Genomic DNA, 15218 nt, shown 5'->3' with positions numbered 1-15218 from the left:
CCTAGAGAGGGACGAGGGGGAAAGAGAGAGAGGGAGTTGGGGAAGGACAGCGTATGGAAGGATTAAAGGAAAGAGGGCATTCACATTAGCTGAGTTATAGAACCAACCCAGGTGCCCATCAAGAAATAAACTCAGAAAGAAACTATACATGGGCCTGGAGAGATAGCACAATGGTCAAGAGCACTGACTGCTCTTCCAAAGGACCTGGGTTCAATTCCCAGCATGCACCCGGTAGCTCACATTCATCTGTAACTCCAATCCCAAGGGATCAAATGCCCTCTCCTGGCCTCTGAGGGTACCAGGTACATACATGGTGTACAGAGATATGTGTAGGCAAGACATCCGTATACACAAAATAATAAAAAGTAAATAAACTTAAAAAAAGAAAACATACATATGCACAATGAAGTTTCATTCATGAAGTTTCATTCAGCCACAAAGAAGTTGGATAGAAGCAGAGATCACTGTATTAAACAGAACAAGTCAAAAAAATATTGCATTTTTCTCTTAAATGCAGCATCTGTATTTAAACAACAAACGGGCATGAAAATAGAAGGGAGGCCACTCAGGGAGAGGAAGAAGCCAGTAGGAAGGGAGAGTGGCAGATGGTAATGGAGGGGTGAATATGGTCATAATATACGTACATGAGATACTACAAGGAGACCCACTATTTCATACAACCGATATGGCATAATAACGTGAATGGAGAGGGAGGAGTGAGGGTGAGAAGGGAGGAGGGAGGGAGCAGGGAAGATGGCTGTAGTAAGGCATGAAAAGAGTGGATACGAGGCTAAAAACAATCCATTATGAAATCTTGTTCCCTAATATATGCTACCTCCTGGCCTCTCTTCAGCTCCTGTGTCTTTTAAGTCCATTTATAATAAGAACACCTGCCTCGTGGGGTTATTTCAAAGATCCAATGTAATTACAGTCATGAAGGTATCTAACACACAGGGTCCGGCCCTTGACGAATGCAAATAAATAAATAAATAAATATCACAATAAAACCAGAAAAAAGCTGATTGAATTTAAATGTCAATTCTAAGATCATTCGCCTAAGCCCTCCTAGGGAGGCTAACTCAGTTTCAGCCTCTGAAGGAATCAGGAAGGCTGTTCCAACCCAAGGTGTGCCACGGAGAAGGTCCTACAGGGGATGAGAAAGCTTCGCTGTACAGTTGCAATATTAAGTTGTCCTTATTAGAATAAGCTCCCGAACTGCATGGGGACAGAATCAAATCCAATCCGTCTTCAGTGGGGCAAGAAGCAATTGGGCCGTTCCCCAGCAAGAGGGCTCCATAATTCAGCAATGTGGAAATGCCAGTGTCCTTCTGATCTTTCTCTCCCAGCAGCAACTCCTGGCCATGAGGACTATACTCTCAGAAAGCGAGACAGAAACCCTCTATCCAGGAAGGTAGGGGCCTTGTAACAATGTTTCGCCCTAACAAAAGTCCTTAGCGATCTCTGCCTTGACTTGAATCCCTTTAGTGTGATCTCTGCCTTGACTTGAATCCCTTTAGTGTCCGGTCTACAATGTGTAAACCTTGTTACTGGAAGGACTCTTAAATCTTCTAGAATCCTCTTCATATTGGAAGCAGTTCTCTCGCTCTTTGTCAGGCATCGTTGTTTGGTTCATTAAATTGTCACAGCTGCCTTCTAAGTCAGTGCTAGTATCCTCCCGTCATAGGTAAGGACTGGGAACGACCAGGTAGCTAATCCCATGTCATGTTGCTAATAGGTGGCATTCCTAAAATTGAACTCTGATAGGCGACTTCTCATTCCACAGTGCATGCTGCTGGAGTGTGAACCGCTAGTCAGCAGGGGCCCATTTTACTCCGAATATTTCCCCATACGTCCTACAATAACACTGGAATCATATATGCTGAATAGATAATTGGTAGGGGACGAGGTCAGAGGGCAACCTCGGGGGTCATTCCTTAGGATACTGTCCATCATGTTTCTGAGACAGGCCCTCTCTCACTGTTCTAAGTGCTCACCAGGCCAATGGAGGCAGGGATCCCCCTGTCTCTGCCTCCCCAGTGCTGGGATTACAGGCTCTTGCTGCCATTTCTGACTTTTGTGCTTGCTGGGGTCACAAGGTCAGGTCCTCACGCTTATGAAGCAAGCACTTTGCCTACTGGCCCATCTCCCCAGGCTACCGCTCCGCTGCGTCTGTTAACAGAAGAGATAGAGGCCAGGCTGGTTCCAGTCAGAACTTAAGCGCCCTTTGTCGTCAATCATCTGGTTACCTTCTCTGCAGAACAGAACAATACAGGTTTCCCAGTTATGGAAATGCTATAAAAACTTAAAATACACACATTTAAGTTTGAAAAAGACAATGAGTTGATCTGTGTGTGAAATGCGTGAAGTGTAGTCTGTGTTTTACTGGGTTTTGCTGAAGACTGTGAAAGCTGGGCTAGCGCAATGGGCCAGCTGGTAAAGGCACGCACCTCACAGGCCTACTACTTGAATCTGAGCTCTAGATCACATGGGGAGAGGAAAGAGCCCACACTCACAAGTGGTCCTCTGACCTCCACACATGGACCCTGGCATGCATGCTCACACACATCTACATCTGCACACACATGCACACACACAGACTAATAATTTTTTAACTGCATACAAGTCATCTAAACAAGTAAACAGGCAGGCTAGGGTTCTCAAGGTTGGTTGATTCTCTCTCCAAAATAATAATAATAATAATAATAATAATAATAATAATAATTGTTAAAGTTGCAAATGAAGGCTGAAAATCACAGCCAATGGTCTGTGAGGTCAGACAAAAGTTCACAGAAGTGGCTCAAGGAACTAAAAAGAGAAGCCCCAGAGGAAGCTGGGAAGATTAAGCACTGCTAGCTGGGCTCCAAAGAGTTGAGTTCCTGGTCATGTGACTTCAGGAGAGGAAAAACCAAAGGGAGCTCCAGTTACCAGCAAACCCCTTGGGACAGGAGCAGCCCTCAGGTGCCCGAGGAGAGCCAGGGAAGCAGGGAAGATGAAAGGCCTGGATAAATAGAAAGGCCTGGAGGCTGGGTTTCCGACAAGACCTATGTGAAGGCAATAAGCACATAAGCACACAGAGAGAATGCCCCGGGCACCAGGGGGAGAGCACTGAATCAGGAGTCAAGAGACTCCCGTGTTGCCCAGGACAAGACTCTTCCTGGGGTTCAACCTTCTCACCTTAAAATGTCCCTTCCAGGTACCCATACTCTGTTCTTTAATACAGATATTTAGCAAAGATTTCCTGTTTAGTTTAACAGAAATACAGTTTCAAAGGGACAATATGCTTTCCTTCAACATACCCTCCTCTTTCATAAGCCTCCCCCTGATGAGATCACACACACACATGCACGCACATGCATGCACGCACACATGCACATGCACGCACGCACGCACGCACGCACACATGCACACAGTCATATCTAGAGCAGTAGTCATTAGACTGTTAATATAATCACAGGCAAAAGTTGGTTATAAATATCAAGCGGTAACGGGGTCAGAGTCTCTGGTGGACACTGAGGAATGTGCCTTGTGGGTGGTACAGGGAGCCACTTTTCCAGAGACTTGCAGGGAAACTGAACACCAGTCCACCTCCGGGGCTCACAAACACCACAAGCTCTTCCCACCCAGGAACACAAGTCCTGCTTCCCTTCTGTGGAATTTCACTCGGCCTTTCGGCTGAGTTCGCTGACTTTCAGAGTTAGGGACCATGCATGTCCCATAAAATCTCAGGGTTTCTCTCTGGAGAAGGTCGGAGGCTTTGGAAAAGGCCAGGCCCGGATTATTGTCTTGGTAAGGTGAGATTTTAGGAAATTCACCTCAAAAAGCCTGATTCTGTGTACAAGCCACTGCAGGGTGGTGATGGGTCTTGAAGTGACTTGCCGGAAAGGAAAGGTGTAAGCATGAAATACTTAGCTGAGCATCAACTGTTACCTGTGCATAGGAGAGTCTATGGTCTCAAGTACCTGTGGTCCAGTTAATGAGCACTCGCTGCTGTGAAGGGCACACAGAAACAGAAAACATGAGACAGAAGGCCCCTGTGTGCACTGACTCCAGACTGCACGGAACGTGTCCACCCTTGCCATTTTCCACCTGACTTCCTCAATGAGCCATTGCAATATTAACACGGCAATTACAAAGAATTGCAGCATGCTGGAGGGGCTGCTGCAGACATAGCTCATGGTGAGGGTGATACTCTGCAAGTCTGAGGACCTAAGTTCAAATCCCCAGCACCCATGTAAAAAGTTGGGATGGCTATATATGCATAAGGGAGGGAGAAACTGGTGAACCCCAAAAGCTCAGTAGTCAGCCAGCCTAGCCTAAATGGTGAGTTTCTCGCTGTGTGAGAGGCAATGACCTGCTCTGGCCTCCACAGGCATGCTCGCAGGTTCAGACACCCACGCCTTCACATGCATACAACACACGGCCACACAATAAACAAACTAATGAAAGCTAAAGTAGGTTGGGGGGTATGAGCAAGCTGCATGTGGCTACTATACAGTTTGAAAGATTTTGATATCTAAGGTATCTTGTAATTGATCTACCTTGTATACAGAGGGACAGCTGTGTAACTGAGCTCAAAAAAAAAAAAGTACGATCGCCATTTAAGACAACCTGTCCTTCCTTGCACTGCCTTACCGCAATCCATCCTCAAGGCCTCGAACAACGCTCCCTTTCTTTCCAGAACACAAATTTAAGCATGCCTTTCCATGGCTGTCCACACCAACTTACCCACAGAACAAGTCTGCGTTCTTTGTTGCAGTGTTACAGGTTGTTCATTCTCCGTCCTCCCTGGGCTTTTGTGTGTGCTCTGAAGAGCACACTGTGTCACCAAAGTGCTAGAGGCCATACAAGCATTCCTTTCCCAGCATGCCTCTGTCTTTCTCTCTCTCTCTTGGGCATCTGTCTCCAGGAGTCTCTCGGCCTGGACCATTGACCCAGGCAGTCCAGAAGATGAGGACTGCTCATCCTTCAGGTTTTAGCTTTAAAGCTCAGCGCTGGAGCCTCTCTCCTGTTCGTGACAATCACATATCACACGCAGTAGCTATGAGGTGTCTATTCAACTGGCTGTGGCCATGGTTGTCATTCAGGACCCATGGAGGTCAGGAGCCACGATTGTCTTAATTAACACCACAATCCCTTTTCCAGCACAATGCACCTCCTAAGTGGCCCTTTAGTCTGGCCGAATGAATGAAGCTGTGCCGTGGATAGCTAGAGAAAATGAAGATTAATAAGGACCACAAAGCAAAAAAACGAAAGGAGATTGTGAGGAGGAGGTACCACTTGACTCCGGGTGAGAGGGACTTTGAAAGGGGGCAGACCAGATTAAATTATGGTCAGTGGGAAAGGTATAAAGGAGCTGTAATAAACCCATGGATGTTTAACAAATGGGGTGTATACTAATGAGTAAATTAATTAATAAGCTAGAAATGAATAAACGAATGGATTTCTTGATGAAATGTATAACAAATGACAGGAACTAAAGACATTTTTCTACAACTATAAATAGTTTATAGCAACACGCCCGAGCATATGGTAATTGAGTAATGTGGGATGATGATTGACAGGTCACAAATAGCTCTTCTTTTTCTATGTCCCGCCTCATTTCAAACTTCCTCCTACCCTACCTTCACCTGGGTGGTTTGCTATTATTTCTCGGAAGTCCAGGGAAGGTCTGGGAGATGATCGGCAGAAAAGATGCTTGCCACACAATCCTAAGAACCGGAATTTGGATTCCCATACCCACCTGAGCAACAGGCAGGCATGGTGGCTGTCTGTAAACCCAGATCTCAGGAGGATCCTTGAGGTGACCCTGCTAGCTTAAAGTAGCTGATGAGGGAGTTCTGGGTCCATAGTGATCATGAGAGTGATCAAGGAAGACGTAGCAGCTTTGAGCCTCTGTACACATAGACTCACGCCCCTGCACAGACACATGTACCCACATACCTATGGGCATGCATACACACATCCTGTCTTGCCACACGCTCACACACATTCATTTCAATAAAAAAAATGTTCGGGGATCTAAAGCAGATGACGTGACACATGCCCATGTAATTCCAGTATGTGAGAGATGAAGGAACGAGTATCAGGAACTCAGGGCCAGCATGGGCTACATGAGAGCCTGACCAAAATGAAAAGGTGCAGGGATCTAGAAAACTGGCTCCTAGTAACTTCCAGATTTTATATTTGTTCTTCACCTGCCCCCCCCATGCTTTTTACCTAAACATGGGAAGAGTCTTGCCACAATGAATATATCCATTACCAAACAGACTGACGATTACAAAGCCAGGCTCAAGACCAGCTTTCAGATGGGGTCCTGCTAAGGGCTGCCCTCTTCTCAAATGTTGTGGATTATCCTGGAATTTTTTTTTTCATTTGTAATTCTCCTGACTTGAAGCCCTGATTAATAGGGGACACCGAGCCCTGTTAAGAAAAATTCAATACATTATACTGCAGTCTAATCTCTCCTAGGCAGCTCGACTGCAAAGCCACATTGCAGCGTTCACATAGCCTCTCTCCTCTGGGGGTTGAGGGGTCAGGGAAGGCAGAAGTAGGGGGAAAGAAACTCTGCTTTCTGGCAGCTCCTCAGTGGTAGCTGCAGCTCCTTCCCTCTGTGTCTGTGTGAGCATGCACACACACACACACACACACACACAATGTCCACACACATGCACACACACACATGCACACACACATGCACACACACACACAATGTCCATACACATGCACACATCCCTGCACACACATGCATGCACACACACACACACACACACCAAGAAAGCACATATACGTCCCTAAAAATATTGGATAATATGCAGATTTAAGAAAAATGAAATTTCCCTTATTTTAATTTCATCCCAAGTCCCTTGGGCTTGAGTATAACTTTTCCAAAAAAGCAATAGCAGTCTATTTTGCTTTCTTTCCTCCTTCGCTTCTTTGGATTTCATTTTGTTCTGACAAGTCCTCACTCTATAGCTGTGGCTGCCCTGGAACTCCCCATGTAGATTAAGTTGGCCTTCAACCCACAGCCATCCTCCTGCCTCGGGCTCCCAAAGTATGAACCATCACGTCCAATAATAGTCTTCATTGTTTCAGATGAAGAGAGGGGAAGCTCTGTCTAGAGCCTGTTGTCGATAATTTTTCTTGAAACGAAAAGCAGGGTGAGTGATCACATCGAGATGACGCCCGAGCCTGCTTGAAGCTGACCAAGGGGCTGGCCCTGGATTCAAGTCCCACCGTGGTCAGCCCTGGCACCAGCTACCTCAGCTTCCATGAGATCAGATGCTAATGGACGGTTCCAGAAACCTTCCAACATGCAAACTGGAAAATCAGAAGGAACCTGGATTCCAGCTCACAGTTGCCAAGAAACTCTATATGATGCAGGTGCAGGGCAGTTTTTTTCCCCTTCCTCTTTTAAATTCAGACTCATTAAAATATGTATTTTGCAAGGGGATTAAATTCAAACATCTGGGAAAGAAAAAGTCTACAACTCCGAAATATTTCTTGACTTGGCTTCGGACTTTGTTTCATGTCTTTTAAGTTGGGGGACAAGAGGCTGCTGGCTGGTGAGATGACAGAAGGGGCACAGAGAGGGCTAGAAAATGACTTGGAAGGGTCCCTGACTTCATCAGCAGCTATCATTGTGGGAAAAGAACCCGAAGATGCCAAACAACAGGAAATTACCAGAAGAATCTGTCAGCACAATCAGCTGCTATTTTCATTGTTCTTTGGCAAATTTATACGCAGTCGGGAGCACCTGGGCTGGCCCGGAGCCCAGGTTTGACTAATTGCCAGGGGAGAGGAGTCGTCATTTGTCTTCGGAGGGGTTTCCTCCATTCGCTCCTCAAAACATGTGGTTTCGCTTTTCCTCTCTCTCCGCAGGAAATGGCAGGACAGTGAGACGCAAAATAAATGAGTTCACTTCCAAGAGGTTGCCTCCTAAGAGGCCACTCCAAAAATAACTGTCTTGTGAGAGGCTGTTAATAACCAAGGTTCTATACGCTGTCCTCAGAAAACAGCCTTCCAGAGGCACGGTGATTTCCACCCCCACCCGCTTCCCCGGCAAAGCACGGTGCACATTAGAAATAAAAGCATGAAAGATGAGAGAAGAAATCAAGGCCGGTGTCTTGGAGGTGGGGAATGTCACCCCTCACAGGCTTGCAAAACTCCTGTCCGTAGAGCAAAACTGTCCCCCAAAGCCCACTCTCCGGTCCAGCTGGGACGGCGAATCCCAGCCTCCTCTGCTCTTGCCCCATGCCCATCACCGACTTCCCTATCTTAAACCCAACTTATTAACTTTCCAGAGGGGAGCCAGGATGAGGCCCACGCCCACTTGTCGCGCTGTTGCCTGTTGCATGGCCTAGTTGGTGAACTGGTATTTGATCAGAGAGGGCTGCATCAAGAGTGCAGAGGAATCTGCACTAATCGCCTGGCGAGCAGCTTGCTGTCCAGAGCTGGGTGTAGATAATTTGAAATGTTAAACTTCCAGAGATCACTTTTTTTTTTTTTACAATAACCACCTGTCAGAAAGGTCAGCCTTCTCCTCTAACTTTGCTCCATTTTTTATAGGTTAACACACCAATGAACAAACACGCACGCGTGCACGTGTGCGTACACACACACACACACACATCCACCTCACACTCCCTCCCCATGATTTAAGCAATAGCTCTAGCCAAGACACTCTACTTGAGTAGCAAAGTAGCAAAGTCATGTTTTATACCCTTTCCTGAAAGCAATAGAGCTTTCTGACTTAATTGCCTAGTATTTGCAATGTGCTGATTGGGACATGTCACGGTGATGGTATGTTTCATATTGAAACCTACATCCGCCTTTGGTATATTTTCACCTGCGCCGCGCTGCTCCTCTCTGGTGATTTAGGGGTTCTGGCAACATGTCAACAAAGCGTCGACTGCTTTTTCTTTCTTCCCTTCTCTCTTTCTCAAGCATCCAGAGCGCCCGGCACATCATAACTACCTTCGACAAAGCCAGCAACATTTGGGTTTGATTTGGTTTCTGTCGCAGACCCCTTCCTCAAAGTTGAGCCGAGCTGTAATTCTAAACTGACCCACCTTCCCCCTCGCAAAGGTGAAAAATGTTATGGAGCGTTTTACAACCCGCAGCCCATCATTTATGCCGAAACTCTGGGAGAATTCAGTCTTGGCTTATTTTCCCTAAATCAGAGATGTTTTGACATGTTTATTTGTTTAATTTGTTTATTTTGACTAGCTCTGATTATAATTGGCAGCAGCGGGCAGAATTAACATTAGGCAGTGTCTTAGACTTGTCTGTTACAATAACACGGAAAGAATGTGAAGCGAAATCCACCCAGTTCAGTGCCTAACAATAGCAGGCAGGCAGGGAAGTAAGTACACGGGGTTTCTCTCATGGCAAGAACTGCAACCCCAGCCTCCAATTTCACTTTTAGAAATGTGTACTGAGAATTGCACAGATTACCTCAATTTTTTTTTCCTTTTATTCAACAAAAATGCCCCTCTAGTAACATATTTGGAAGAAAGTTACTAAAAAATAACGTTTTGTTTTTCAAATCAATTTAACCTTGGGATTTGTTTTCTGGGGTTTTTGTTGTTGTATGGCTCTTTAGAAATAAACTCACAGCAACTGTTCAGGAATATTGCTGGGATGTCAGAATGAGTGCACCATATCCAATGTCATTGCGCGGCTGAAAACCACACTTTCTGAATTCTTCCTCTAAAACACTCAAACAGTGAGATTTACATAGAAAACACAGGAGCTTGTTTAACTGTGGCAATTTCTCCTGCTCTGATTTGCCATGACAATGGCCCCATCCTGTCAACGTTCGTCTTCCTGCTTCCAAAGGTCCACATGAAGTCTGTCTCGTAGGAATGATCTATACCCCACATACAGGAGGCATAGGACCCACTGTGGGGAGTGGGGGATCTGTATATATATTGCCCAGCCAGATCCCATGACAGTAGGAGGTTGTATTCCTTCCAGAGTCCTCCTTCCAAATCAGTGGGGAGACTCGCTCGCCGCATTCCCTTATCCTCGGGTTGAGGATTGCTTATGCTCTGGAGAGGGACCGACTGCAGCTCCTATAAGGAATCCATTCATCCACACCTCTGCTGCCAATTATGCAGAGAGCACAGATATGCCTCGCTCACATTTATTATCCTGTAAATATTTGCCCTTCGCTCGCCGCCTGGTTAATTGCTGTGTGCAATCCTGACTTTGAATACCATATGCACCGCACTCTGACGAGGGCCAAGTTCAAGTTGCCGTACCTATGCCAAGCGGCCCAGAGGTCCCCTGCTATGGAATATTTGCTTGGAGAATCCTGGTGTCGCTAGACAACCTGCCCTTCAGCTTCTGTTAGGTTTCAGCTGAAGTGAGTCTCATGTGGGGCAAGAAAACTGATCCAGGATGAGGAGAGTTGGTGGCCTCTGTCCTGATCAGCTCTGTGCCTGGTGGTACTGGAGGAACTGGGAAGACAGTATTTAACAGGTTAAGGGTTTTCCTTACAGAACTCTGAAAATGTATTGGTTTTCCCCCAACTTTAGAAGCGTAAACACTGCTGAACTCCAGGACATTGGACATGAAATCAGTCGTTGATGGCAGCCTGAAAAAAAAATCACAATAAGGAAAAAGAACAGGGCAAAGTTCTGCTTTTCCCAAACTGCATCTTGATTCCCTAGGAGGAAAGAGAAGACAAACTGGTGGAATGTGGTGGCTATGGCACTCCTAGGCACAGGCCCCCTACCCTGTAGTAGAACTCTTCTGACTGAAAAATTGCCAGGCTGAGACTCAGGGAGAGATGAGAAGAAAAGTTGTGCTGATGGACGGGGACACACACACATGCACGCACGTGTGCACATGAGTGGGCGACTGTTGTAGACCTCCAAAACTTGCCAGATAGACAATTCAGGCTGAGACCCAGAAAGCAGAACAATAATCTCCCACCTCTTGTCTTTGCCGTCTTGGTAAGCCTGAGAATGAAAAGCCAGTCCCATCAAGCAGAGTCAGCCGGGTCTCCAGACGCGGAATAAGCTCCAAGACAGGGAAGTTTACTCGGCAACATTCATTTACTGCTTAATTCAAAGCACGGCCACGTCTGTCCCCTGAGCCCTGGGCTAATTGGGACTTTACCATAGACAGGGCCCTGTGTTGTTTCTGTCAACATCTTGGGAGAACTAGCAGGACATAAAGATAAAGAATACAGCCTTCCATCCAACATCCGGGGCAGGAGTGGGAGACTCTTCTTTTCTTCCAGCTGAGGTGGGGGGGGGGGTGCTGTGCCAAGAATGGCAAAAGGAAGTCACTCTCTCCTTTCTGCCCTCAGACTTGTAACCAGCACTGTGGAATGGAAGGCTGAGGTCTGTCTCTGACTCTCACGTGCCCCTGTTTTGCTGGGTCACTGTCAATTAAACACTTGCTTGATGGATTCTTTATATCCTCCAGTAGTTGCAGCACCCCGATGTCGCTGGGCTCCTCAGAAGACAGAGGTGTCCTACTGTTGCCCAATATTATTTTTATGCCGTCCTGCTAAAGGGAGATCTTAAGTTGTTCCTATGACATAGGCTAGCTTTCTTTTCCTTTCGGTTAAACTCAGTAATGACGCATGGGCCGTAAGTGTTTCCAAACTCCTTGGATATAGAGGTTATATAAATACAAGGCAATATTATTGAAATGAAACTTCTTTAGGGCTTTGCCAAGGGACCTGGTGTTAGGAATATTTTACATGAGAAGATTAAATGAGGAAGTGTCTAATGAAGTCTTGCCGCTGGAAGCTCCATCAGGACCGGTTCTCGGTCCCACTGGAGAGTGCGGTGATTTAGAAGAACAACCACATAGTGGCTAACTTGAAGAAGAGTCTGGGAACCATTTTACTGCCTGCCAACACTGTTCTGTGGCTTCCGACATTTCCCAAACGCACTGCACTAGAAATGATCAAAAAAGGAGCCCAAGAATCCTTCAGGATGAGGATACCTTAAATGTATTCAAGTTAGAAAAATGACTCCTTTGGATTGACCAGCAGGTAAAACCCTCTGGCTTTGAGAAACCAGATCCCACAGTTTGAGAAGAAATTCTTGGGCTGGGGTTTTAGTTCAGCCCATAGCGTCCTTACCTCGCACGCACAGTGGCCTGGGTTTGACCTCCAGTCCTACATTAAAAACCAGGCCTGGTGGTGCCTGTCTGTAATCCCAGCACTCTGGAGGTGGAAGCAAAAATATTAGAAGTTCAAGGTCACCCTCAACTATGTGGTGAGTAGCAGCCAGCCCAGATACCTGAGACCCTATCTCAGAAGATAGGGGGAGAGAAGGAAACACAGAAAGAAGGGGGAAAGAAGGAGAAGAGATTCTAGTAGCGTGTTACCTAGTCTCTTGTATGCACGAAATAACTCCAGAATAAAGATAGCAGTGAGCGATGGCCAGGATCAAAGTCAAGGACTTGCTGCAGTCCTGGGAAGGTGGAATTGGGTTACAATTCTCCCACTCCATCCTCCTACGCTGGGGTCTCCACACCCACTGCCGACAATAACGGTAAGAAGGGACATCCCGACATGTCTCTGATGTTGCATTGTGGGGTTGCTTTATAAAGAAAGGCGAAGAATAATGATGATGCTAAAAAGGAGGAAAAAAATTTACGAAAGCATCTTATCGATAGGGTAGTCTGTAAAATATGTAAGAAATAATAGTCAAGCTGACGCCTAAAACAAACACTAGGTTCAGAGACACACAGCCTTTCTTACAGGTGGCTCAGGTTATGTCATCTTGGGCCTTCTGAAATAGCATCACTTGGAGAATAGGGAATGTGAGTAGAGCCTTCCTGACAGGGCGCTTGCTACATGGGTCAGGTGTGGTGATGCTTGGGCGCGCACCGTGTCCTGTGCCAATATACAGTGTTATCTTTGCTGGGTGCTGAAGCAAAAGCTCGAATCGCTCACTGGGCGAGTGAAAAGCTGAGGATGGGCTCAGGAGCAGCTCGTATCCCTGATGCTGCCATCTGGGAGCTGTTTTCAGTTGCAATAAATGAGTACAGAACGGCTTTAAATATACAAACAGTTTCTTATTTAATCCGAAGACAGAGCCCTGAATTCTGTTGTCTCTCCTGAGAAGTCCCCTCCCTTGTCTTTTCAATACGCACTTGGCCCAGAAGTCTCCTCTTTTGTTTGGCTTGTTATGTAAGGTTATATAAATATGAGCTGATACTACTTGATTCAAGGTGAACTTGCATGCAGTTCACTAGACATTCCTCCAGAGAAGCCCTGATCAGAGCTGGCTTCTTCGAACCTCCCATCCGTGTCTTCTGAAGGCTCCCACTGCAGCATCCAGGAGCCCCATCTTTCTTTCTCCTGATTCTGCATGTGCCCCTGCATGGGCCATGCAGGCTTTGCACTGGCCTGGACCCCTCTGTGGAACCTCAGGCTCCAGGCACTGGCAGTCAGCAGATGACACTGGGGTTCGGAATCCCAAGGGAGCTGGTGCAGCCCTGCTCCAGCTCTCAGCTGAGGAGAGACTATAGGAAAGATTTTGGGACTTTCTGAATCCCAAAACAGGGATGTCTCAGGCTACATACCCATCGGCCATGAGGATCCCCGCTCCCGAACCAGTCCAAGGACCTCTGAACTTATCAATGTTCAGAGTCTGGCTCTGCCTGTGCTCTGCACTCAACCAGGGAGTTGAGTGCACTCAGGCAGGAAGACACAAAGATGGCTCCAGGCGTGAGGCTCTGGGTTTCCAACCAGGCTGGGAGACCTTCATCATGGCTTCCTGCTGTTCTTCCATCCATCTCTTTCCTCTCCTTTCTGGTCTTCTTGTGCCTCCTAAGTCCTCTTTCTCCTTCTCTCCCTCATGACAGGCAAGCGTGCAACAGCTGCTCTTTGTAACACAAACACAAAGCAAGGCGTTGCTGGGTCCTTAGGATGGGCAGCATGGCTACCAGAGAAGTCCCGCCTTCTGGTCTCTGTGCTTTGCCCCACAGCGCCTCACCAATTATTTTAGCTTTTCAACAGTGAGTCCTGGGAGAGCATCAGCTTCACTAGGTCGTGGTGATGCACAGTGGGTTTGGCAGGTTTCTTCTCCCGTGTGCAGAAACCCGGGTGAGTGCCTTTGTTTCTTGATTTCCATGCCTAGTCTCAACAATGTCCTCTTATCTTCTTGATGGCCAGTCAGTGGCTTGTTCAGCGCTGGGGGCTCATTGTGAAACCTGACCAAAGCCAAGTCTCACTGTTGAGTTCAGTTTCATACCCAACTAGTGTGGCTCCTTGGTTCTCAAAAACAAAACAAAACCAATTTTATTTTCAGAGAGCAACACATCTGATCTAAAAGGAAAAGAAAGGAATTTGGTCTTGCAGTTTCCTTGGGAAACACGTGGCAGTACAGTCATCCTTCGGTATCCATGGAAACTGGTCCCAGGAGCCCTAGACACCCAAACCTGCTGATGCGGAAATCCCTTCTATAAAATGGTGTCGTGTCTGTACAACCTCCATGTAGTTTGAATTATCTCCAGATATATTTAACACCTAACACAATGTAAGTGTTATGCAAGTAGTTGTGAGTCCATGTTCTTTAGGTAAAAATGACAAGGAAGAAGAACTGTATGGCTGAGTATATATTCTGTTTTTAAAAACATATTTCTGTCTTCTGCTGGTTGGACCAAAGGATGTGAAACCCATGAATACAGTGCACTGGCCATAAATACCAAGCTTACTTTCCTAATAAATGAGAATACAGACCCGGCTGAAGTTGAATATGAACACACTCCAGGGTGGAAGAAGAGAACTGAGGCAAGAATCAAGTTCTTCTTGAATCAAATTCTTAGTATTGTTCCACGAGAAGGAGAGGGGACATTCGCCTTCTGTGAGCAGTTAAATATAGTCTGACTACAGGGACCACGGCATAGATGGCTCTCTGTTGCCATCCAGTGGGCAATGCTGTACGATGGCGAAGATTCTTGGCTGAGACGGCCCAGTGCATTGAATCCGATTTGCATGAAATCATGCCATCTCCTCTTCAGAACCCCTAAAGCCTCCAGAGTGCATCCCCCTCCAGCCCTCCCACCTCCTTCATTAGCCGCCTTTGTTTGTCTTTGAGAGAAAGGGATCTTGGCTGGCCTCGTCTTGTTGACTGAAACATTCAGTACTCAAAAAGAACAGCTTTTGTGGTACTTGGGCCAAACCTACAGTTCCCTAATTGGTTTAAAAGATGGGGAAGTAGGGTGTAGAGAGAATAAATGTGAAC

The sequence above is a fragment of the Microtus ochrogaster genome, chromosome 17 (genome assembly GCF_000317375.1).
Source record: "Microtus ochrogaster isolate Prairie Vole_2 chromosome 17, MicOch1.0, whole genome shotgun sequence".
Taxonomy (NCBI): domain Eukaryota; kingdom Metazoa; phylum Chordata; class Mammalia; order Rodentia; family Cricetidae; genus Microtus; species Microtus ochrogaster.
The sequence above is the reverse complement of the archived record's forward strand: the minus strand, read 5'-3'. Positions refer to the sequence as shown.